This window comes from Diplotaxodon limnothrissa, linkage group LG10 (assembly GCF_057381915.1).
Source record: "Diplotaxodon limnothrissa isolate DT_005_m linkage group LG10, D_limnothrissa_male_GT1.1, whole genome shotgun sequence".
NCBI classification, from domain to species: domain Eukaryota; kingdom Metazoa; phylum Chordata; class Actinopteri; order Cichliformes; family Cichlidae; genus Diplotaxodon; species Diplotaxodon limnothrissa.
In genome coordinates, this window is record NC_140605.1 from 29,214,754 (window position 1) to 29,234,478 (window position 19,725).

Genomic DNA, 19,725 nt, shown 5'->3' on the forward strand with positions numbered 1-19,725 from the left:
AACGACCAGGACAGAGAGCCCAAGGATCGAACCGGCGACCTTCCGGTTACAGATGCGATTCCCAACCCCCTGAGCCACGGTCGCCATTTCTAACACCATTAAGGTGGTGGTTAACGTTAGGGATAAGGTAATGGTTAGGGTTAGGATTAAGGTTAGAGTTAGGGCTGTAATACACGGCTGGAACGTGTATTACCACTGGGAGCGTCAATCTATTGGATTCCATCCACAACCCGGCGCATATCATAGGAACGCGGAAGGTTACCTTTCACGTTCCTGAGGGACGCCTCGGGACGTGACAAAACGTCGGTATATTACGCTGTCAGAATGACAACGGGCTCAATGACCTTGACAAATCAGTCAGATTCTTTATACATATACAGCTTTTATACAGTACTTTCAATATTGACAACGAAAACCACACTTGTAAGAGTCATAGTTTCTAAGTTATAGGCTTTTTGTCAATTTTCGTACAATAAAGTTGACCTTGAAGGCCTTGGCAGACTCTACACCCCTATGATGTTTTATCAGTGTTGCGTTTACAGACAGAATAACAAGAACACACTACCAAAAACATATCTGCATTGGGAGAGGTAATAATTTGTCTTTGTAATAAGTACAAATCAAAAAACTGTTTCAAAAGCCACAGTTATTACTGTATGTCTGTGCTATTTAAGATGTATTGGCATGCTTGGTGAATTGCAGCTGTCACATATATATGTAAGAATATATAATATTAGCAATGACGGGTTATTTCTCATTTAAAAAGAAGAAGAAGAATTTCAGGGTTTTTTTTTTCCAATTTACCACCCACCTTCACTCTGAAAGTGGGAGACTCAGCCTGTTAAAGTGCTCATAAAAGAAATCCAAATTCATACGTCTACACTGCAGTGGCATCGTTTGACACAGGCTTCTTGAAATTTTAAGAACTCTGTTGCATAATAAAATTATTTCTCGCCTTGTTCCTCCTGACAGCTGACAATAAAGGAAGATTCAAACAGCAACTGCTGGGAATATTATATAGTTTAGTACTATAGGGAACCGATATCTTCGCATGTAAATGTCTTTTTTTTAACTCATCTGACCCACATGTCATGTAAACCCTCAGTGCAGAAAATATTTGCCTCCACTCGGTTCTTAAAGGATCCTCTTTCCCTCTTTCCCATCTGCAGTCATTTGCATTTTCCTTCTTATCTCTGATAATGACAAATCGAAGTCAAACATGCTTTTGCTTTCTCCGCCCACTCCTTCTCCTTCCTCGTCTCTCACTCCCTCCCTCCACCCTTCCCTTTAACCTTCCTCTTTCTTTCTCCTTCTTTGATTCTGCCACAGAACCAAACATATCATTGGTCTGACTTATACAGCATCTGAGGGGAATGTCTTTTCTCTCTGGACCATTAATGTGCATCATCGAGAAGTCTGTTCCCACCGGAGCGGGCAAGTCAGCGGATTTGCTCTTAAAAGAGAAGAAGAGGTTTAAGTCAGGAGTCAGGATTCAAGGACAATTCATTATCAGGGCCAGGGTGCAGCAGGCCACTGAATGTAGTGGGAGGCTGTTAGGAAAACGGTTCAATAATATGAGTTTTGATTCTCTGACCGTGCTGATGTGAGAAGCCAGGAAATGTCAAGGGCATCGCATAAACAAACCTCCTCGCTCTCCAAATCCAGTGCAAGCTGTCTCCGAAAATAACCCCTTATGTCCGCCGTCTGAATGCGAGCATATGTGTTGTGAGAAAAAAGCCTGCAAGAAAATCTAATTAATGCTGCAGGAATTTATCAATGTAGGATCCTGGCAGTAAACCGTAAACTGAAAAAAACCCACAGCTTTCTATACAGATCCTGATAATGCTGCAAATGATAGAGATACACACCTTATTCTGTTCCCTATAATATATGCTTATACAGTTAAAGGTACATTTTCTTCAGCCTAATTTCTCCATGTAGTACTCAAAAATGTGTTATGACGCTTAAAAAGTCAACTTGACAGATTAAAACAAGAAAAGCATACAAAGTTTATAGTTTTCAATAATTGTATAGAACAAAGTGAGTAAAAGCTTACTGTTGAGCATTGAAAAAGCAAGCAAACACCCTCCACAGAGGAATGACCAGTTTTCAAGGATCTGGAAAAAAAAAAGGACAGCTACTGGCAAAATCTGGCCGCCTTTAGACAGCCTGGTTGGTGCAAGCCAAGAGGCATGAAGCTGGAGGACAAAAATATATTTTTAAACACCAAGGTGCTCAAAACAAGACATCTGATAATTAATTCACTTATTTTCACTTACTTTACTTTCTCTAGCCCTGAGAGCCACTGTATATCCTCAATAAAAAAAATGTATACAGTTATAAGAGTTTAGTGTGTTAATTCTGGGTTTGACTACAGACGAAAATCAGACCATATTTGTTGATTAATCAGTTTGGAAATGCTTATAATTACATATGGTTCACAAACTTTATCTCATAAATGATAGTAATTATTTCCTTCACCGAATGTGTGTTTGAGGAAGCGTGACTTCCTCACCCTGCACAGAAGGAGACCAGGGTTTGTGGCTCTGGTCTATAATATAATATATTTCCACCTGTGCTGCTACATTTTGAATTAGTTTGGTAAAACGTTGGGCCAGACTCTCCTGTAGTGGTTAGTAATGGAAAAAGTCAATACATTTAATCACATGACTTAAGCCTGAATTTAGCTTTTTAGTATTAAATCGGGAACACCGACATTCCTCAACCCTCGACATCCCCTGCATTTGAATCCACTACATAATGGTTTAAGTACTTTCTCACCACAGGTATAGCTTAGAGAAAAACTTACCAGCTATTGTTAAAGTTCCAGCGTATGTTTTCCACCCATTGATGCCATTTTACCCCGCCCAAAGCCAGACACTAGACACATTAGACACAGGTGCTTTAGTTAATGTGTTTTCAAACAATGTTTTTATTCAAGTTGTATTTGTAAAAATCTGTAAAGTGTACACCATGTAAACGATGGATGTGGTCTTTGTGTCTGAAATGTGAAGCCAGTGCAGAGCTGCTGCTGTAAGGAGGGAGCGGTCCTATTTTTACTCCTATATGACTGAGTCATAATACATCATGTTCATTTTATGAGTCATTGTCGCACATTTTGTAAAACACGGTACGTTTTATCATGTCTACGTTGTGATTGACACATTTCTACCATATGAGCATGCAATCTTCTCTGTTTTGTTTCCAGTTTCGAAACACAATGACCCCAAATGTTCAAAGGACACTTCACAAAACAACAGGTGATGCCACTATGGCATTAAGTGACATTTGGCATTAAGTCTGTTGTGCAGATTTGGTTGTTGGCTCCTTGTGTACTGTCTTTACAACCACATAGTATCTATGTAGAAGTACATATACTTCTTATTTATCCATAACAACTTTTTCGGTAAAAGCAGCCTCCTTTTTTCCCTCGCCAACAGAACTGTGGCCATTCTGAACTCGATCACACCCATCAACGATGTCATTCGAGTGATTTTGTGCAGTATTATTGAGCTGCCTTACAAAGCAGTAAAAATGTCCAGCTTCTCCTAATTAGCTCATCCACTCCCTCCCTCTGTCCGCTGACCAATGGGGGGCTGTATCTGGTGTGATAAAAGGGCAGTAATTGGCCGGTCATGTTGCAATCAGGGGCTCTTTTTTGCTAGCCTGCTGGAGAGAGTTCAAATGGTGAAGCCATCCAATAGCAGCTTTGTCGAGGACACACAACTCGTCACTCTCTCGCACAACACAAACACAGTGACCCAGAGAGGGTGAACAGCTCTCAGACAATTGATAACTGCTAATCATGTGCTCTAAAAATAGCGTCATCATTAGGCAGAGCAGTACTAACACAAGGTGAAAGGTCATCATGCATGTGTGTTCTGTGTATTGAGTGTGAGAGTGACAGATAAAAACAGATTGAGTGTGAATGAGGTAACTACAGAAGCGGGACCCAGTGTCTCATCACTGACAATAAGTCTGCCTATGGAGATGTCAGTGGTGAATCAGAACAAACTAAAGTAACGTGGAAAGTGTTAAACCATGACTGCAGATTATACTCATGTCAGACTGAGTCGAATGAACTGGTTAAAATGAAGCAGCAGTCTCTTGGGGTTAAAATGGAGCCAAGATAGAAATCTTAAAACTGCAGTTCCTTTGGTGGCCACTTGAGTCTGGATCCCAAAGTGAGTCAGTCAGTCCACACACTTCACCATGACAGGATAAAAACCATGTTGTGGGCCTGGTCTGGGTTTCTATGGATAGTTTCCCCCTGTTGTAACATCTGCACAGAACAGGAGGTTTTTGTCTAATTGATCCATGGACACTGAATTAGGGGTGCCATGACCTCGAATGACTCAACACAGTTTACTGTAGTGCAAAACTAGACCTTTCCATTGTGTTTAAGGTATCGGTCTTTTATGGAGCTTTTTCATTAAAATGATCTCACTAAAAAGAAGCACTCCAAGAGCAAAAACCCTCTGCCAAGCTCCCTCTCTGGGTAGTATTGAGTTTTTCTGTACAATTTATGAATTCAGCTTCCAAACCAAGCTTGACAGTGTTACCTCACTTTCTCATCCAAATATGGTAATGTTTAGCTAAAAAAAAAAAAAAAGACATCAAACTGAAGTTTCAAAATGGTATCAGTTTACTACTCTCACATTATGAAATAAGTGGAGACTGCTAAGGTACATTAACAGTCATCTAAGTACAGATGATGAGTTATTTTAGTTTAATTTCATTTATTTATTGTTTAACCATCAGAGATGGAGAGACTCAATCTAGCCCCAGCCCTTCACGCCCTACACAGTGGAAGTCCCTGATATCATTGTGGTTCTTCCCCAAAAAGAACCTCCACCGACTGCATTTCACAACAGGACTATCACTGCAAGCTGGAAGGGCAACAGTGCAACTACACCAAGCTTGCCAAGCATGCAGAAGAGAAGAAAGACTACGAGAGTCAGCTGCAGTTCAAGTTCAAGATGACAGAGCTACAGTTAATCTGCAAGATGGGAGACTCGTTGTGTTTATTTCTCACTACTTGTTAATGAGTACTTGTAAATGGTAAAAAATATCTCCTTTCACACATGCACACACACACATATACATATTCATAGATATGCATATGTATATATATGTGTGTGTGTGTGTGTGTGTGTGTGTGTGTGTGTGTGTGTGTGTGTGTGTGTGTGTGTGTGTGTGTGTAAAATGACTTTTAGTTATATTTTAATAACAAAAAGAGAATGTTGAAATAAAAATAAACATCCTTAGCTTATTTCACGAAATCCAGATGGGCATGTTTAATTATCTTATTATGAAAACAGCTGATTAATTGAAATGAACTGCATTTATTTCTGAGAAGCAGTGTCTGCTTTTTCAGCAGGGTTACGTTCAAAAAGGAAGAATCTGAGTGTCACTCTCCCTTTGCAGTGATTATATACAAACACTGACCGGCAGTAAAGTGAATGTGTGAACAGAGAGCTACAAGCTCGATAGGAATGTGTGACAGCTGACTGCAAAGGTGCAAATATTTGAGTAGAATAATTTAACACCGCTATGGAAACATGTTGACTTACTGCAGCTGTTCAACACAACCAAAAAAAGCAGAACACAAATGAACAGACAGCACATTTATTTTAAAGTTTGATCTGACTTCAATATAACACATGTGCACGTGTTTGACCTCCAACTAATGAAAACAGCAGCTAATGAGCAGCGTCCTTGATCGGTTTCTCCACCTCTATTCACACCGGACATCTAATAACCATTAAACCAGCCCTGCTAATTGTTTGGACACGCCCACTCATTTAACTACTGGACATGTTATTAATTTCTCATTGCTGTGTCCACAGCAGAACAGAGGCTGTGAATCCATTCAACTCTGTTAATGAAGATTGTCAAATCATATGAACTGCTGCTGTACCCCTGGATTTAGCTGCAGGATAATATCAGTCGGTGCTGGGAAAGTCGTTGCTAGGAAAGTTGCTAATCGATTACACTTTACAGATTACTAGATGAAAAGCTAATTACATTCCTGTACTTTAATTACTCATGACAAACTCAAAAGCCTCCATACTCACATATCACATCTTACTACAGTATAATGATCATAGCATATATATATATATATATATATATACACACACACACACACTCTGTCTCGGCCTTAACTCTCTTCCCAATTAAAATGACATTTGACGACCTCCCCATATCCTTAGTGACAAGATTTGACTGTCTTGATTGTGTATATCAATAAAAATGTGGTTTGACTAAACTATGAATTATGACTAAAGAAGGACAATTTAGAAAAGAGCTTCAGTGGTTGAAGTAAACACACACCATATAAGCAATTTCATTAAAAAAAATTGTCTTTACAGAAACGCAAATGAAAAAAATTCAGTTTACAAACAATATTTACTTTCATTAATCATGACCAACTCAGTACCCTCTATAGCCACATCTCACATACTTTCAAATATAGAAGCCAAAAAAATGGGCTATACTTACAGCACCTTTTTGGTTCTCATTGATTTTACTTTTATGAGATTTTATCCCTTTATGTCGCCCAAACAGACTGAAAGATTTCTGTAATCTTATAAACTTATTACAACATTACTCATCAGAGCTAATTACATGTCTATATTGTAGCTTCTTTGTTTTTTGGGGTTCTCACTGATTTACTTCTATTTATTTACTTTGGGTCATTGTTTTTTATTATTATTATTATTATTAAAAAAAAAAAAGTAAAAATGACCAAAAATATAAATGATATCATTGTGCGAATGATGATTCATTGTGTGGTGAAAGCCTCAGATCCTCTTAGGTTGATGTTTGATTCCAGAGCCATGATTTTCTTTCCTGTTTATTTGAACCACTCTGGTTTTTACTATAAAAACATGCCTTATCCTTTATATTCCGTCTGCATGATCTACATACCATAAGGAATCTCTGGCAAGTTGAAGTGCTGCAGTTACTTCCTGTCATTTTTTAAAATGTGTAGTACGTATAATTGTGTGTGTGTGAGCTGTAACAGCATCCTCCGGCATGTGAGAACAACTCCCCTGGCCAGAGTGTGTTCCTGTTAAAACCCATCTGTGAAATCACACGACTTATTCACTGCGATCTGACAGCAGACCTGCTGCTATTTCCCTCCCACACCCCTCTCTGTCTCTGTCGCTCTCTTAAAATATTCTGGGCGTCTCTGTCTCGCAAAGAAATTCACTTCAATCCGTTAGGCTTTCATTAGCGTTAATGTTGCATGAACAATGTTGATATTAGCACTTGACTGATACGGTTCTGTGAAGGTCGACATGGACTGAACGAGTTCTGCACGGAGGCCTTTGAGCCGTATTATGCGAATTTATTCTTCTGTGCTTTTTTACACTTTTGTGACAAGTGTCTAAATTGTTCAACGTTTACCTCAGACTTTTATTTAAGGTAGAAAAAACTTCCCTTAGCAACAGTATATGTGGAATTAATGTAATACTGACCAAAAAACTGCCATAATATGTAATTAAACGGCACTACACAGAGTTTATTACAGAGAATACACATTTGGTCTTGTGTTAAATGTGGTCAGTTAATCCATCTTTGCTACTGTTGTGAAACTGAGTACATCACCTTTATGAGATAACTACAGATTGAAAGATTTCAATTTTATTTATATAGCAGCAAATCACAACGATGGTGGCCTCCAGTTTGTTTTATTTTTATATTTTTTTATGTACAATATAATACAGAGAAAACTCAACAACAATCATACGACCCCCTATGAGCAAGCACATGGCGACTGTGGGAAGGAGAAACACCCTTTAAACAGGAAGAAACCTCTAGCAGAACCAGACTCAAGGAAGGGCAGCCATGTACTACAACTGGTTGTGCGGGGAGGGAAACAGGACAGACAGGACATTAATTAGTCGATAATCTTAAGCACTTATTACAAGATTTCCTACGTGAGCTAAATGTATGCAGACTAAAAGGGGGTTATGCTCTGACAATTTTTTCTGTAATAATTTTATTTGTTTGTTTTCTTAAGTGGACAGATGCATTGATTACGACACACGTGTAGGCATGTGCATGCATGGAGGTGGGAAAAAAAAAGGAGTTACATGGACATGTTCTTAAAAGCATTAATAAATTGCTCCATATAAAAAACACTCTTCTGCATATATAAGTAGTCCTGCTTTGTAATGCTAACGACCGAGCACCAATCAGCATCCTCCGTGAAGTCAGACTCAAACTCCAACACTTTGGAGAGCAGTTAGATATGTACTGATAGACAGTATAATGGTCCTTGTTTGGCTCTGCAGCCTCAGTGGCTCGGTGCAGCATTGTGGATCTCCACAACAGAAAACGTCTACCATTGCCAGCTGGAGTCCAAGATGCTGCGGTCTGTCTAATGATGGGCTGAGAGACTGACTGCAGAGCAAAAAACAGCGACTGGTCAGGGAGGGCCAGGATAACTGGTTAGCAGTGACTGGAATTTTAACATGAAGAGCCAGATATTTTCCATTATTAAACCTGTTTCATAAATCTGGCTAACCCCTGCACCACCATGCCATACCCCACACAATATCAATATTTCATTTTTTTAAAAAGCCACACTTATTGTTAAAAGAAAGTCATTGTGGAATATTACAAGGGTATTATCAACAAATTTAAATATACGCAGTATATCCAACCGGGTCATCTGTCTGTGCTATGTGAGGAACCTATTGAGCTCTCTGCTATGAATTGTTGAGTTACTCTGTTACTAATTAAATCCATTTTCCATTGCATCAATTAACATGTTTTTTTATGCTTTGCTTCATAAAATCTGGTGTTAATTTGTTGTATTACAGTAATCACTGTTCCATTATTAATATGTAACCGTACGTATCAAATGCTCTAAATCTAATCAGATTATCTGCTTTCACATGGGCTGCTCACAAAAAGCTGTAGCTCATTAAGTAGAAAAGTTTTTGTAATATTTTAGTTCTGCTTCTAAGATAGCATCGTTAGTGGGTCGGTTCATCTATTGCTTTGTACTAAACTGTTAGAGAAATAACAGAATGGATTATTTTTACTAGCTCTACAGAAATTGTTTGTTTGTGCTGGTGTTTTGTTCCTGATACTTCTTTTTTTTCTACACACACATGTAATGCATATGAAGCCTAAGTGCTAACCCATGAAAGAAACTTTATCCTCCCAAGGTGAACAAACAGAAGCTTGTTGACTTTGTAAACCCAGTGCATTTCTCTTTTTGTTACTTGTGTGATAAAGTTTACCAACTTGTGTTTACTGTGGCATTGCTTCTCCTTGTTGCAATGCATTAAAAATCAAATGAGATCTCAAAGATGCAAAAGATTTGAGCCGAAATCTTGAAATGATTAACACAAAGCAACTGGCATGACTTCCTGTCCTAATTTGGAGAAAATCCATCAGAGCATCCTCACATCCCAAAATAGCTTTCTAATTGAGAACAAAGGTGATGAGGCTGCTTCACAACCCCCGATGGCTTCTAAATGTTCAATAATGCCCATCAGATGATATAGGCCATCATAACTAATTAAACTCAGGTAGCTCTCTGCATTGCATTAGCTAAGTTTTCACTGTCCGGTGTGAACCGATGACACACTTTAGTTGTTTTTCACTGAGCAAATAGCAGAGCAATTCATCTGACACATTTCAAACACAGAGGGCCTGACACAAATTATTATCTTCAGCCTCTTTCATAGACATTATCCTCCGATAACAGCTAAATAACAACTAAGTGAACATTAAAGTGACACGAAGTAATCCTTTAAAGAGGGAATAATAAAATGTTTCTCTATCAAAATAAAACTTCAGATCATAAGCAGTAAGATACACCTTTGTTCAATTCTCTGCCCTCTGGGGTTTTTGCGGCTACAGCTGTATTTGTTCTGATATGATCAGTACTGTTGCTTATATTAGTTGATGTGAGCTCACCTTAGGGGTGTTCTCTTGAGAAAAAAGGCACAGCATCAGCAGCTTTTTCCGAAATCATAAAACAGGTTGTCATTACCTTCAAAAGCAGCAAACTTTAGCATTTTCTCATCTCTGCATTTGCAACAGAATCACTGGCTCTCGCTTGCATGCGTTCACCAACAACTCGCATCCAACCTCTTTAGACTGGAGTCTTTAACGAATTTCTTAAAAGCTATTAAGAGCGAATGTGTTTACTCAATAAAGCTGATTTTAATTTAACACAAAGCTGTTTCAGATTTCGATGTTGCTGGAAAGAAGCCACAAATTGTAAAATGTGGATCCTTCATTTACGTTTTAAACACAGCAGCACAGACAGAGTTTCACAGTGTGCAGCAAACATCAGTGTGACCTAGTCAGTACATGACCTAATATGAGATATAGCCACAATGAGGAGTGCCGTCCTCATTTTCATTTCGAGATGTTTTTGGTGCTTTTAAGATGACCTATTGTGCTCATTTTCATCTTTATATTTTTATTATTGGATTGTATTTGAGCAGCTTTGCTTGATTCACAGTTAACTGGGCCTAAGTTATGATAATAGAGAGAGAGTTGAAGGCACCACAGACAACTAGTCATACCTTTTATAATTCTTTGAAAACTGCCTGAAGGGTGAATATGTTGTTGATGCATGATAATATGAAGTTGTCATAAAAAATTGAATGTCTGCTCAGAGCCTCACAGCCACTGTCTGATAACAATTTTTTTATCCCTAGGATATGAGAGGATATAATATTGTAGAAACTGTAACACCTGATTACTTGCACATATGCTCCTCCCCCTTTATACTAACATTCTTCTGATTGGTTGCCCCTCTCAAGCTGAAAGTTTGAACAGCACATGAGGCAGGGCTTGGTGTGCCTGAGATGAGCATATTTAAGGATATATTTAAGGATAAGAAATAGAGGAAATGTTCAGAGCAGTCTGCATGAATAACTTGCACACTGTTGTGCAGCTCATTATTTGAAACTTTGGCCTTGTTTAACATTAGTGTCCATCACTGTAAAAGCATACATCTTCTAGAAAACAAGAATAAAAGGATGCTTTTTGGTCTTCCCAAGGCTGATAATGTTCAACATCATGCCGGATTCGTTCATTTGCTAACTAATGCCACAAAAAGTACAGTGTCAAGCTGAAGCTCCTTCCGGGATGCTAGCGTTTACATTCTTCATTTCTGAAATGTCTCATGTGTCTGCTCTAGTATATCTGTGCAATGTGTCTACACACTAAATGCAGTAAACCCTGACGATGGGCGTGCTTGTTTGATGGTTCAGATAGACTGTGATGTCTGTTTGTGCGACTGATGGGACTGAAAGATAATAGGCATGAAAACAGAGAACGAGAGGGAGGAGGAGGGAGCGCTTGTGCTTAAGAAGTGTGCTCAGGGAGTGGACGAGGTGAGGCGAGAGATTTTTGGATGTGATTTAACATCAGTCTAATATAAAATGGCAGAAATAAAGGGAAAGCGTAATAGGTCAATTTCGAAGAGTTGATAAAGATTTCTTTAGCTGTCTACAGACCAACTTTATGAAGAAAAATAAGAAACACATTTCTTTTTGCACTCAGATGATTAAATTTTAAAAGCTAGAAGGATAATAGTGTAGTAAAGGCTAATGCCCTTGCACTTTGAAAGAAAGGAATTCAGTTCAGATCAGCAGTACAATTTCATGGATTTTGTTTCCTTTGCTCCTCCAAGTTTTATAAAATTCTGCTTGTCCTGCATAATCACACACACACCCCATGACTCAACTCAGGTTGTTGAATGCATGAAATATGAGCTGTTACAAGCTTCAACATTTTAAGTGTCTGAAAACTCATTTTAGACCTTTGTACTAATGCTAATTTGCCTGTAAAGACACATTTGTGAAATCTTTTTGTTTTGTGGAAACCCTAAAAACAGTTCCTTCCTTTTCCCCAGTTGGCCCGTTTATGCTCGCTCTGCGGTTTCTTTCCTCAATGTTTAAAACACTTCAGGCCAACTATCGATTTCTTGAATCAAACAGCATCTGAAGGATCACATTAACCGTTAACTGTTGTTCAGTGCACGTTGTCTCCTCAGAGTTCTAACTCAACCTGTGCGACCTCGGCTAACAAACGAGCGCACAGACTCAAAAACACACCTCAGGGGGGCGCTTATATAACTAGCACACAGATTTGGAGGGAGGGTGCGGGGAGGTGGAGTAAATAAGATGGGGGCAGAACAAAACTGAATGAGGAGAAACCTGCAGAGAAATTACATTTTAAACTGTGTGAATAAAAGTTGGCACTTTAAGCTGGTTTCATTTAAAGACACCAGGGTTTTGATGTAATCACTGCATTATCTTAACTAGGTAAGCAAGAATGTTGATTGTGTTTGTCTGCATTCGTGTGTTCATCTAGAGAGATTAACAATTTCACGTGATTAAATCAGCTGTTGTATGAAATTCATTCACATGCGCCCATAGCATTACACAAAGTTGTTGTGTCTTAAAAAAGCTTTTGCAAAATGTAAATTGCAGTATGTTGACGGGTTGATGGGGTTACACAGGTTGTGCAGTTTCTCCAGTTGCAATCTTGGGTTGGGTACCTGGATGAATATCACCGGCTGTGTTAACATTTTTGATTTTAATTAACTTATTTAATGATATGTCTCTTTGAGAATCCAACTAGGTAAATAATTAACTTTAATTCTTCCTTTTTGTATTGTTTTGCTACAGTAGAATAGAATAGAATAGAATAGAATAGCCCTGTATTGTCATTGTACATGTACAATGAAATTAAGAAGAGTCCTCTACAGACATTTATCGAGATTCCCACCGACTAGCAAATGTAGTTCCATTGAAAACTGTGCAGTGCTATGCTGTGGTTTCTGGGCTTTAAGGTGTATCAGTTCCTGTTTGGTAGGCATGTCAGAAGTGTAACCCAATCAGGAGTGACTTGTATTAAAGAAAGAACACACACATTGAATGTGCAGCCACATAAACACACTTCGTCAATCAAAAACGTTTCCCAACAAATTACTGGATTACTGTGCAGGCCAACCTACACATTACACCTCATGAAGCTCCCGGTGCACAGATGATGTGCTGATGTTAATGCCAGCACTTGGTGACCCTGCTCTATAACTATAATCACTGCCAGCCTGCAATAACATCATTTAAAGTTGATCGTGAAATATCAAGGATGGCAAAACTTTCATGAACTGGTGTGTTACAACTATGGGATTACAGCACTTGAATACACTTGGTGCTTTAGAAAGACCCATTCGTTCACAAATGTTTGCAAGGGTAGTAGTGTGACAATGGGACTGAAAGCACCTGAATTCAAATACTAACTCTTTACCCCTTGAAAGCCTATGAGGAGTAGCTCTTGAAGCTCAGACCAGTCAGCGACTCCTAAGTAACCACTGGTCTCTAGGAAAAATGTGTATTCAACAAGTAGTTTACAAGTGTTTGCAGACAAATCAGTGTCTTCAACGCAAACTACAGAGGACTGAAGCAACATGAGAGCAACCAAAGAATCCTCTTTGCAACAGGCAATATATATTTTTCCCTGGTGGCCACAGGTTGGCAGCGGGGACTGGTCTCTGTGACTAATGCCTGAATTATGCTTCCGTAGGAAATCTATGTTGTAACTTACGACATAGCCAGAAACCTGTCTTAACCCCACGCCGTAACCCTCCATGCCAGAGTCTTTGCAGGGTGTATCGACCCAATGTGTAGTTACATTTTCAGGAGGTACAGGTCAGGTTGAAAGGAAGGTGGCATCGTAGGGTTAAGAGGTTAAGAGGGTTAAAATCATAGGTTGTGGTGTAAGTTTCCCCCGAAGCATAATTCAAGCTCTAGGTCTAAGCTATTGTTTCACGCTGATAATTTACAAGCACATAATATCCCAACCTATTTGTTTATTTAACAAGTCCTTCACTCAACTCTTCCATCGGTTGTCCTTGCAAATTGCCACCAACAAGAACGGAGAGTGCAGGGGGGGAACTTTTCATCATAATGCCCATCGGCTAAATTTAGCAACACAAGGCTAACATTAAATGTTAACACAGCTCAATGAAGTCATTTTACTTTATAAAGACATGAAAATTGCTCACTTTCTGATCTACAGAAGCAGAGTTCTTGTGAAAATCCCTCCTCACTATCACCTCCTCCTTTTCTTAACCCCCCTACATTTCATCTCTTCAACCTCCATCTTCCTCCCTACTTCACCACATTAATCTCTCATTAGCAGCCTCCCTCCCCCCTTTTCCTCTACATCCTTTCTTTCTCCACCAGCCATAATACACACACATACACACAAGCGTTCACCGCTGAAAGGTCTGTATATTTTCACCCATGCGGAAGTATCCTCAGACAAATGAGGGGCACAGGCAGCCATTTAAAGGGCAGCACCACAGTGCAGAAGAGCCCCTCTGAACAGAGCCCATGGACGGAGAGATAACGGACTTAAATAGGACTAACATGCTGCACACTCAGATTGTGTACAGGCATGCCTAAAACACAAATGGGACAGCTTTTTCATGCTTAAAGACAGCCAAGGAAAGCAAGTGTTCAGGTGTTAGCAGCAGAGAAAATGTAGGTTCTACTGCGCAGCTTGAGCGCATATAAGAGGAAGAGGCTGCTTGCTATCTGGATCTGGAGTGACTCAGAGCACCATGCTGAATACAAATGACTCGATGCAGATTAGGATGTCACTGTTTCAATGAAGGCAAAGGCAGGGGCAGCATGTAGGAGGTCATATTAACCCCTTCCGCCCACACACACGCCTTTGAAAGCCTTTGTCTTGCTTGATGGTTAAGAGGTTACCACGGAACGCATAACAAAGATCGGCCGCACGAATGAAGTGCAGATGAAAAGGTAGCACACACCGCTGAAGACTCCGCAGCTGCTCAGAGGCATATTGATTCATTTTATTTTCTACATGAACTTGTGAGAGTCTGTCCAAATCTAGATTTAATTTGAAGCTGATAATGCACACGTAGGGATCTAATACTCACTTTCACGCTAACTGGGCACCTCAATTACATAGTGCCCTCCACTGCTGGGGGGTTAATTTATTCAATATCCTTTTTCCATCCAAACCCAATCACTCTGCTGTCTACTACATAAAAAAAATCTCACCTTTTCCCCTCAGTTCACCCAACTCTTCTATCCAACAATCTGCACGTGAAGTTATTAAAGGAATACATATGAGTGTTGGTAGGTTCATGTTTTAAACTAAAACACACTAAAGTAAGACACACAGCCACTTATGCAATATTTTGCTAATTCAATGAAGCAACTTCCAACAGGGCCCGAGCATTTAAATCTTTTTCTAATAATATTATACTCACAAATTTAAATATTTTAAAATCTATAAACTACTCAAAGTACTGTAGATCCAATCTGACAAAGCACAGAAATTCCTAATATCTCCCGTCTCACTCCAAATACTCAGTCAGGACTCCTTGGCATTACATTGACTTCTGTATTGTGAAGAGGTGTATTAACAGTTGAAAAGGCAGTGTGACCAAAACTAAACAGTTAATGGAAATATAATGAAACTAAATGCAAAACACAAAGCACCCAGCAGGACACAAACCGCTTTCTTTCAAGCTATTGTAAACATTGCCACAGTTACTGTATCAAGGCTCTGATAAACTGTCCTCGTTAGGCAAAAATGTATATTCTGCGGCCAGCTGTTAGTGGGTTTTTTTTGCGAAACTGCTTTGGTTGCCAGGGGATTGTCTATCAGTTCATCAACCCATCAGCAATGTCTTTACTGAGGTCACAGAGAGAGCTAGCTGAGGGGTAATTTCCTCGCAACTTCTTTATAGGCGTATTTTTGAAACACAGAGCCCCCTGCTGACCATAAGAAAGAATGCAGATTTGGGGCTGACACAATATGTTCATCTTTGTGTACAGTCTGTGTAACATAAATAATTGGCTCAGCTTAAACTGTGAGATTCCTTACTGGATGCTTTTAGTGAATTTGTGATATTAATAAATCATAAAAGATTCCAAACCTGAACTGTCACCTTACATAAAATCCCGGGTGTTCTTCCAGTGCAGTCTCAGCTTGTCAGCAACAAAAAAGACTTTTGCTTTCAAGTTCCTCATTTCATTCCCCCTTCCTTTTGGAAAATCTGTGCTTAATAAATAATCCCGCAAAGCACTTCTGATGCTAAATCTCCTCGGTGACGTATTTCTCTAACCTACTCTGTTGTGCTGGAAGCAGATGGACTATCCCGACCTCTTAAGAACTGCATTTGTCACATTGCCTTTGTTTTCTACCTATTCTCAGTAATGATGTGCAGAGACTGCTGTCAGAAACACCTGGACGTTCTTACTGACTTTCAGTGTGAGAGGGACAAATGGCTTAGACGCCACGCCATTCAGGTTCAAGGACTCGGGACACTAACGGAGCAACTGACTGTCCTGAACTTTAACACATGACCAGGGGTGGCACTGTGACAGCAAGGCAGGGAGCCATGAAATGATCATGCTGGCTCAGTGCTTTATAATAAATCAGGCATGTACTTCCACCCTTCCCACACATTTAACAACAGGATTTTTCACACTTAAAGGTGGTTTACCAAAAACACACCAGGTTATAGGCAGCTCATTGAGGCTCAGGCCCATCCAGAAAGGTCGCTATAGTTTTTTTTTATAGATAGATAGACAGAGATATTTTTTCAGTGTTTGTACAGATTACCATAGAAAAGATGCCCTTCATAGAAAAGTGGCAAACCTTGAAGCAGATGGGTTACAGCAGCAGAAGACCACAATGGCTTCCAGTCTTTTCAGCTAAGAACAAGAAACTGAGGCTATAATTCATACGGGCTCAAAACTGGACAATAAGAGAATGGTCTGATCAGAGATGGGCAGTAAAGTGTTACAAGTAACGTATTACTGTAATCTGATTACTTTTTCAAGTAACAATTAAAGTAAGGGATTTCTGTTGCAAAAAAATATATTACTGTTACTCTCCTGTAGGTACACTGCGTTACTGCGTTATTAAACCGTGATTTTGCTTGTGAGAGTGTCTCATGACAATGACGTACGAGTGTGCAACATCTGTGGCAGCAACAGATGTGTGCAGATCAACAATGGATAATATGGAGTGTGGAAGAGAATACGACCGTGCAGCGTTTAAAGCGTGGAAGCACTGACATCACTTTGAGTTTGATTCTGTAAAAAGTGACAAAAACATTAGCGTCTTCTGTACACTCTCCGTGGGAAGAAAACGTCTTTCTAAAGCGAAAACTTAAACTTCAAATCTGAGCAAGCGCCCAGCACGCTGCCACGGGAAATGTAAAATTCACAGAGAAACCCCCGGATCCTCCCACTGACATGGCCGCTGCAGCATCAGGCAAACCTCCACCTGCTCCACTCCTGCTAAACAGGTAAAAATAGATTAAAGAGCGACAGGACTTAGTGCCGCTGAATCTTTGATTTTATTTATTTTTTGCTGTGTTTTACTTGCATCTATTTGAAAGAGTAAGTGTAAACACCAAAAATTATTTTATTCTATATACTGGAATATACAGAAAATAGGTTTAAATGTTAAACACACTTATTCAAGTCAAAGACTGTTGGATATAATTAAATTTTCGCTTAATGCAATGTTCATAAAGTTAAACGTTTAAAACAAGTTTTAAAAAGAGACTTTTTTCATTTGATTACATTTTATATGATTGATTATGCAGAAAAAATAGAATTGGGCTGAAAGGTCTATTGCTTTATTATTCAGGTTGTGTATCGTGTTTTTAAAAAGTAATAAAGTAACTAATTACTTTGGAAAGTAATCAGTAAAGTAACAGGATTACTGAGAAGTAATCAGTAATTAGTAACTATTAGTAACTTTTGCTGTTTTCAAGCAACTTGACCAACACTGAGTGTGATGAGTCTTGGTTTCTGTTGCAACACTCAGATAGTAGGATCAGAATTTTTGTGGAAACAACATGAAAGCAGTGTTTTAGGTTGGTCGTTGTGGTGGAGGATATTGTCTTGGAACACGTTGGGCACCTTGGTGTCAGTTGAGCATCGTTTAAACACCACAGCCTACTACAGAACATTGTTGTTGACCACGCCCATCCCTTCATGACATCATCTGATAGTGTATCCTGCCGGAAGCAGCTATGTCACAAATCTAAAACCAACCCAATTCTTGAACATTACAATGAACTCAAATGGATTCCAAAGTCATCAGATCTCAGTCTAACAGAGCACCTTTGGGATGAGTTGCATTATGGATGTGCAGCTGACAAATCTGAAGCAACTGTGTGAAGCTAGAAAGTCAATATGGACCTAAACATCTGAGCAATGTGGCCAGTGAGTGTATGTGTAAGGAGCTAGTTATTGTTTCATGAAGAAACGTATTAGTAAATTTCCTGGAATGTATTTGACAAGTAATCTACAAAGGCTCATTTGCTGGCAGAGGTCCAGCTTTCCTCCACAGAGTTGAGCTCTGCAAATAAATCCTCATGCTGCTGGAGACTGTGGATACCACTGCCACAACACAGAGTCTAACAAATGTCTTGACCATTTGTTTCATTTGTTAAAGATAATTATACGGCAGTGATGCAATTAACTTGATATTGATACATTACCGGTTTTTTTGCTGTATAAATGATTAAAAGATATATTTTTTAGTGGCTGTCACTAACACTAGTAACCCCACTGTGAATAATAAGGAGGTTAAACTGTAAATCAAACAAATGCAGGAGAATTTATCAGAGCGTCTGGGTCTACCGAATGATCATCAATGACAATGGGAACATACAACAATATTTGTCCTCGGCTTCCCACCAATTATCCCCATCAGCCTTCCTGACAGCAGCACAGCGAGCCACTGAATGGACTAATCTCTCTTCACAAATTAGCTCAGTCTCTCATCTCCTCTTCCCAAACGTACGCTATGCCCTTAAACGCCACATGGTCACACTGCCTATTCATAACCATTATCTCGGGGCCTTTGGTAATGGAGAAAAAAAAAGGGGGCCGAGAAGAAAAACGGAATAAAGACACTGAGAAATGTAAAACGGGAGGTGAAAACTGGCAATGTGGTTCGATCTCAGATTCCCCGCTGCCCCTGAGCTATCAGAGCCATTGATTGGTTCATGTAATTCTGCTCTGATTCGGCTTGGCCAATCAATGGACTGCAGACCGACTTCCTGTGACTGTGCAGCCATTAAAGTGAAGGTGAAAATCCCATAGTTTCATACACTTTACTCCCGTCCGTGCCTTTTTTTATACGTCCAAGAATCTTCTCTTTCTGCATTCTCATTCAAAGAGATGCTTCTCTTCACACTGCAGTCATTGACTGAGTGGATACAAAAGATGGTGTAAAATAATACAAGAAACTGTGGATGAATTTCTAAAATGAAGATGTCACATTCTACAAATATTGGTCTCTTTTATCTCAGAGCAGCTTCTTTTGTCCAAATACTGACATTTTTCACACATCCACAAGGTTCCTTCACTTATTGAATGTATTATTTCATAAAATTACTCACTTTAGATCCTGAACTTAAACAGTGTATATATTTAAGTATTTTTAAAGTATTTTTAAACCAAACCCACAACATTATTAAAGTATTTATGTATCCCTACAAACTGCTTTAAAATATTACAGTATTGTCTGCTGCAAACCTCCATTCGCTTATTTTGCTTATTCAGTTCTTGTGCCTACTTCTCTTCATTTTCACTTGCAGTATTCTGTCTGCTGCTCGCATAGCTCGTTTCCCCACAGAGATCAATACAGCTTCATCTTCTGTAA

At 39.2% G+C, this 19,725-nt stretch overlaps 1 protein-coding gene across 2 annotated transcripts in view; it reads right to left on the reverse strand.

Moving 5' to 3' along the window:
* Positions 1–19,725, reverse strand: part of LOC146624688 (glutamate receptor 4) — a 162,031-nt gene that overhangs the window by 133,835 nt on the left and 8,471 nt on the right. The window lies entirely within an intron of this gene.